Consider the following 7,543-nt stretch of genomic DNA (forward strand, 5'->3'; position numbering starts at 1 on the left):
ATCTATCACTGTCACTACTTATTTCCTTCAAGATTTTACATTGAAATTACATTTTCAGCATCGGCTGGTGTCTTCTGACTATCTCCAGGAGTGTAGAAAGCCTCATATTAACCCGTCCCTCAGGGCCAGCAGCCAAAACTGGGCCATCCCAGTCTTCAGCTGGTTGGCAAACAAAGAGTGTCAGCAGGCAAGACCTCAACTGTTCCCAGCCAGCGACAGTGTGTGTGGTCGCTCCGCCAGCGCAGAGACGGAAGCAGAGGAAATTGAGGAACCTGAGGAGGTCTGTTTTCAAGTTAGGTATCTTACACAGTTCATGTTGTTTATCTTGATTTCTCTTGATATGGCGATGCTCATTTTTTATCAGAAACATCTTCCACTGCAGATGTTCATCAACTGTAGTTTTGCAGTTTTTCCACTTAATCTATATTTATCATAATTACATGTCAAGAAACCCCTATCTGTGAAGATGCTTGTTAAACTACTTGTTTCATACTTTATCAGTCTCTCATTTTGCTTATGTCTTGTGAAATATCAGGGTCCAAGGATGTATCTCGCAGACTGTGACAAGTACAAAAGCATTTCATTATTTCTAATCACCAGGATGGTGCCGGCCAGCTGTCAGAGAGCGATGCCTCTGCACGACGGTTTCGCCATCAGAGAGGAGAAAACAGAGAGGGGAGGAAGTTTCAGCGTAACCGGGCTCTTAATGCGGGGACCGGTCTCCATGGAGACCCTGCCGCCAACATAAAGATCTCCTCCAGCACAGGGCATCTGAAGTCTTCTTTGGTGACAGAGAGGACCCTTCCTCAGGAGTCATCCGTCTCCCATGTGCCATTAAGAGTAACTGCACGCTGTCTCTTTCTTAAATGTCTAATCATCTCTGTGTGAGGTTGTACTAGATGCTGCTAGAATTTGTGGTGATGTCAAATTATTGCAAATCAAATTTTTTTTGTTTGTGTTGCTCCACTCAGGCCTAAATTGTATATGGATTTTTATGTGTAATGAAACACTGTCCTCTTAGTTACAGATCAAAGTGTCTGGCCAGAGGGGTAGTTTGGGAATCAGCATTGCTGGTGGGAGGGGCTCTCTGCCTTACAAAGACCATGATGAGGTAGGTGCTGGTGCAGAGGAGACAGCAGGGCTCATTCTCTTGCAACATGAATGCTTGTTTCGTCGACGATAATGAGAAGCAGCAGCCTTGAGCAACTGAATTCCTACAAGTACACGTTCCAATTTACCAACAGAGAAAGCTTTGAGCACATTGTTATAACACGTGTCAATCAAGCTAACATGTTTATTTGTTTTCAGGGCATTTTTATTTCCAGAGTAAATAGAGGGGGGGCATCTGAAAAGGCAGGGGTCCATGTTGGAGATAGATTGCTGGAGGTAGGCTGGGAATCATTTTTTCTCATGTTTGTATCTCTGTTCATATTTCCTGTTCACCAACTGTTAAATATACAACCCAGCACATGAAATACTGTTGACTGAATGGAAATCACAAAGCCCTTTATATTATAATATTTATTATTATGAAACCGGCTTCCTGCTGGTGTTCCTCTTGTGACCAAAAGAGGGCATCATAAGACCAGCAGAGGACACTCTGCTGGTCTTATGATGCCTTCAGTGATGAAGCCAATTTGAGGCTGTCAAATTGAAATCGAATGACTAAAATTGCAAAATCAGTCTTTGGATTCACACTTTGGTAGGTTAGCTGATTTAGAAATCCTCAGAGTCTGTAGTGGGAATAAACATGCTATTTTTAGACAGCCAAGAGTGTGACCTAATCCCGCAACTCTGACTCCTGCTCCTACTTTCACCGACCTCTGAAAGTGTAATTTGACCACGGTGCTTCCAGGTCAACGGCCTCAATATGCAGGCAGCGACCCACCACGAGGCAGTCAGCGCCCTCAGGAATGCTGGGAGCTGCATCAAGATGAAAGTGCTCAGAGAAAGGCTGCTACCTCAAGAGGTGTGTGACCCAGACGACCCTCAGGATCCTCGGGACGTGACCCGGCGACAGCCATGCAGCCAGGATTGCGGAGGCCAGAGAGACAAACAGCCCAAGATGGAGAGCACAGAAGACTGTTTGTCCAAGAAGATTGAGGCGGTTGTCTGCAACGGCAACGGCATTGTGGGTGGTTTACTCAAATCACATCAAAAACAGAAGACAATTTTGCAAATGTCCCTTTTGTTTTACAATGTGCCTCGAGCCATATGCGGATTACGCCTTCAAAATAAGTATTTCTTTTACACTTCCTTTCTCTCTGTCTTTTTGTGTTTCAGTCAGATATGGAGAGCGAGTTGAACAGGACCTTGCCTGAGATGAAGGCGCAGGCCTTGATACAAAATGATTCACTTCAAGGGGGGAAACACACAATGACAGTAAGATTTCATCCCTCAGTAGCATAAACCACCTACGATATCATTTTACACTGAAATCAATTAGTTTTAGCAATCTCTGTAACCTGCAAAATACTGCAAAAACAAACATTAGAGATTTACATGAGATGATTTTTCTGACATTTCAGCATCTTCGTACATTGTATCACATGAAAACTTGATTATTTCCCTTTCCAATCCTGTTCCCATTATGTGGCAATCATCTGACAGATCCCGCGGATCATCCTCACTCATCCCTCTACCTCAGATGAAGATGTGGAGCTCTTGACACAGATCCCCAGCAGGGAGGCATTACATAACTCTGACGTTCCTGACAGACGCGTACACTGTTTCGACAGCGCTTTCTATCCACCCTGACCACAGCTTAGAGGTACAAACATGAAGGACACAGACTGTTATTTCCCAGCTTTTGTTTTCATGTGACTGTGGTGGATTAGTGTAAAACAACCTGTGGGAATGTGTTTTTTAAGCTTTTTGTCTTTAAGATTCAATTGCTGCTAATTGTATTTGGTAATATTAAAGCCAGTTGCAGGAATGGCCTTTATTTTTACACAGAGTTTTGCTTGTGCAGCTACATAGAACAGAGACTGTAAAGCATGAACAGACTGCTCTCTAATGTCCTAATGATTTCAGAATATTAAATATGGTCAATTTAACAATGGTCACCGCTCGCTACCTCTGCTCACACCGCTGTGATGTAAATTATGGATGTGCTGCTAAATAGTGACTATGCATATGACAATGTGAAGCCCTCAAACTTTTTATAGTCTTGAACAAGACTTCTGAAAGGACAAAGAGAACAGACATTTTGCTTGTCAATATCTGCCTTGTATTATTTCACACTTTTACATTCTCACAGGCACAACAGGGGATTGTTCATTGTTCACTTTCTCAATAAAGTACACACATATTGTTCAAAGAAGTTTTTCTTTTCATTAAGCTGTAGAACAAACAAACCTATGCTGATATTTATACTGGCATGAACAACTGCACAGTATAGAGCAATTCAGTGAAAGAGCTCTGCAAACACACTCAATTTTCGTTTTGTCAGAAAGGTGATGGTTTGACAGATATTTTGCAGTTGTTATTAGATGTGGTGTTGTGCTGAATTGTACCCTTTTGCACAAGCGTTCCTGTTATTGTGCACTGTATGTTTGCTCTTGGCCATATAAAGGCTGACATGACTAGGACTTGTTTCATCAATGATGCTCTGCAGTGATGACTGTCTGCTGGGCGATAATAATCTGGGGATACAACTTGTTGGAAAGCACATCCAGTGTGCGAGTTTCCATCAGGAGTCAATTACTGGCTGGTCCCGCTCATATTGTGAGACCTGAGTCTTTGTCCGTCTCAAGAGGCCTTCATTCAACTGAGGAGGACAAGCGAGGATTTGTATGACAGTAATATAACTGGGACTGGCAGCATTGGTTTTGCACCTTAACTGAACCATAAAAGACATGCAGACATGCCTCCCCATTGAGTTGAAGCTGCTCATTTTCCTGTTCAACGTTACACTGCTACAACCCTAGTCACCTGGGACAAACTTTTTTCTTATATTGTAAATCTGAAAACATCATGACGACAGCTTTCTCAATTAACTCATGGAGCATATGTTAATTGAGTTAGCCATTTAGATAGTGTTGAGAAAATCTGCCAGAGACTTGTCATTATAAGCAGCAAAATCTAGTTTGCTGGCTATAAATGCTTTACTTGGTCTTGTATTACCAGCAGTCCATGACTTTCCTGTATGAGGCTGACGCCCCCTATATTAGGCTAAATCGGTTTGTTCCATAGGAGATTTCCTCATCATGTGCATTATGTGCCGCTCACGTCACAGGGGAGATCACCTGTCATCCAATTACTTAGTGCATTGTTGATTAAATGAGCCAATTCCTGAAAAGAAAAAAAAAGATTTTGGTAATGTCTGTTGTTGTCCGGTCAGTTTTGCACGTGCAAATATGGATTAACTTGCAAATAAGGCTACACCATCAAAAAAAAACTTTGCATCTACAATAAATTCTTCGTGATGTCTAACGTTGCTGAGGAAAGTGGCCATGGGAAGTGAAGCCTCATCTTATAACGACAATGTGTATCATGTTATACACGGACTCAGTTACATCAACACCGACTGGCTTGCTAAGCTCCACAGTACATTGTTGGGATAATGAAATAAATTTTTCCAAACATAGGAAAAGCCAACTTGATCCACATGTTCAGGATTGGCTCACTCTGCCAGGCTCAAATGCCTTTGTAGCGAGGATTGTCTCTCTGAGGACCATTAGGCCTCAACGGGCACACTCATTTTACCTCATTTTACAACCTTATGTTCCTGAGTCATTTAATGAATCTGTGGCCTGGAGAAACATATTTTGCAACAAACATAAATGGCCAATTTATATAGGCAGTAAGCCTATTTTACACATGGGCGTGCTAAGATCAATAAATCAGATCTATCAACTGATAGTAAATGTTCTCATACAGTCTTTGACTGTCAATTTGAGGGTTAATTGCTCACCGTGGTTTGAGTTTTGGTCCTGATGCTCATTTGTAGATAGAGTCGTTGGTAAACCTGATTATTCTGTTGGATTGTGAGTGTTTGGATGGGAGAAGAGATTTGTGGTGCTTTCATCTTTAGTCCAGACTTGTTAATCGCCCTGCTCACGAATCACTTTGTACATGTTCAAAGGCTCTCTCTGATTTAAAATGAAAGAATCATCAAATAGGTGCATTTGCATTCTCTTTGCTAAAAAAAGTGGACATCTTTCCTGCTGGAATTAGCGCTACATGGGTTATTACTTAGGCTATACCGAATAGTTCAAAGCTTTATTCATAATGTTAATAACTTACAGAAACATTGCATGCAATGGTCCACCGGCTTCCACTTTTACGTCCCCTCTCTCTAAAACACACACACAGCGAGCGATGTGGCGCTTGGTCCTCATGACTGTAATAATCTCAGTCCTTAAGCCAAATGTCAAAATTCATTGAAAAGTTAATTGTAATTTCCCAAATTCACAACATTGTCTTTATCTAATGAAATATTGTGCTTCAATTCATAGTTGTTGGTTTTTAGCTTTTCAAAATAAACATTTTTACTGCGGTCTTTATTAACGTTGCAGCAATCTAACAGCACCATAATTACATTTATATAGTCAGACGCATAGTATACATGTTATATATATATATATACATAACATTGCACTTCTCAACGGGGGGGCTGGCTGGCCTTCTACTTGACTATTTTCCTCTGCTCGTGTTCGGCTGGGAAAGTGAAAGTGGCTCAGCCCTTGTGAGCTTTACAGCAACCATCCCTCAGACTTCGCTGCTTCCTAGAGATGTGAACTTAGTGTTCACTTTGCCTTCTATCCCTGCGGCGAGTAACGGAGCCTCCAGCTTCATGCGCTACTTTTTACCGGTGTGGACTTTCCTCTCTGTGCGATCTGCGTTAATGTTGGGAGTTCCCTAGACCTGAATTGAACTTACGTAAAAGTACAAAGTATTGTCATCAATATATACTTAACGTTACTGTGAGGAGCTTTTAATTGGTTACAAAACAGTCTCAGTTAAATACAGATGCCTCTATATGACCTATATAAGTGAGCGAGACCATATGAAGATAGGCTATTTCTATATGATTATTGCTCTAATGCTTGTTATCAGTGCCACAGGGTCGGACTCTGTGCAAAATCAGATGAAATCATGCAGGTTTAGCAGGAGCTCCTTCAGCTCAGACTCCAGCCTGCGGTGATGCGGAGCCCCGGGCTGTATTCCTGGGCCTGCTGAAGGGAAGGGAAGCACCGGAGAACCAGAACCAGGACTGAGCAGACCAGAATGTCAGAGAATGTTTCAGTAAAATAAGAGATTTTCTAATGGGACTGGTAAACACTAATATTTTGTCCACAGGGACTGTCAATATCAACACAAAAGGAAAGTTCTATGTAGTAGTAGTCAAAGTACGAGAGGGTACAAGGTCCAACCACCATAGTCTCACAAAATCCTGTGGAAAACACTGATAAAGCAAAATGTTTAACGGGTGTTAAATTGAATAATATCTTATAATATCGTGGACATGTGAGGACAATTATTTAGTGGCGTACTATATTGTTTTGAACGTCAATCTCTTCATATCGTTCACTTTTCACCATTGTGTTTTTAATTTATTTGGTTCATCTGTGTGGCAGTTTCTTTTAATATGTGACATTTATCTCATGACATTTCGATAAATACTGCTCATTTGCACTCACAGTTAAACCAACCAATTTATTATCAAGCTAAGACTCATTAAAACAGTTGATTGTATTAGAGGCTTATCTCTGCTGGTGTTCACTAATTTCTTAATCTAGTATTCCAGTATAAGCAAAACAGCTAATACTAAGTGTCACATGTTACATGCCAGAAATCAAAGCAAATAGATGTGACGTTCTGCGTTTTCCACAGATACTGGATATTAATCAGGAGAAATAGGATTATATGAAAATCATGTAATGGTTTAGGGCTAAAATTTAATATTTGCTGCTATCACAGGCGTTTAAATATTTACGTTTAAAGCACTTGTCAGATGCTTTTCATCTTGAGCCCCTCACAATACCAACTCATCAAACTCCAGAGAGTTTACAACACCAGAGGTAAACTAAAGAGCACCAGGCGGCGGTGTCGTTGTAAAGCTTAGTTGTATGGTAATTTGTTTCTGTGTACGGCTGCCACAGTGAGACAGAGGGACAGGAGACAGCAGGGTGGAAATAGACAAGAACAGCTGTGACAGGAATGAAGAATGTAGTGTACTTAAAGGATTATCATCCATTCCAGAGGTCTGCTTTCACTCACTGATAAGGGAACAGAGAAGTTGATGCAGCTTCAAACAAGCAAGTAAATGAATTTGTTTCAAGCACCCCGATAAGTCATTATTGGAAACAAGCTGAGAAATATTTGTCAAGTCAGTCTGCAGGCTTGAAGAGGTTCACGTTATCGGGAGACTGCATGACCATCTTATATTGCTCATATGAATTTAAAAATAGTGTTCTTTATTAATACATCAGACATGCAAGTTCAGACAGAACCTGTTCTAAAAATCTTTAATGAATGTTTGATACGAAGATCATAATGACTTTAGTGTGTGCTCCATGGCAACACACAGTTTCTTTGA

Source organism: Anoplopoma fimbria, chromosome 6 (assembly GCF_027596085.1).
Source record: "Anoplopoma fimbria isolate UVic2021 breed Golden Eagle Sablefish chromosome 6, Afim_UVic_2022, whole genome shotgun sequence".
Taxonomy (NCBI): Eukaryota; Metazoa; Chordata; class Actinopteri; order Perciformes; family Anoplopomatidae; genus Anoplopoma; species Anoplopoma fimbria.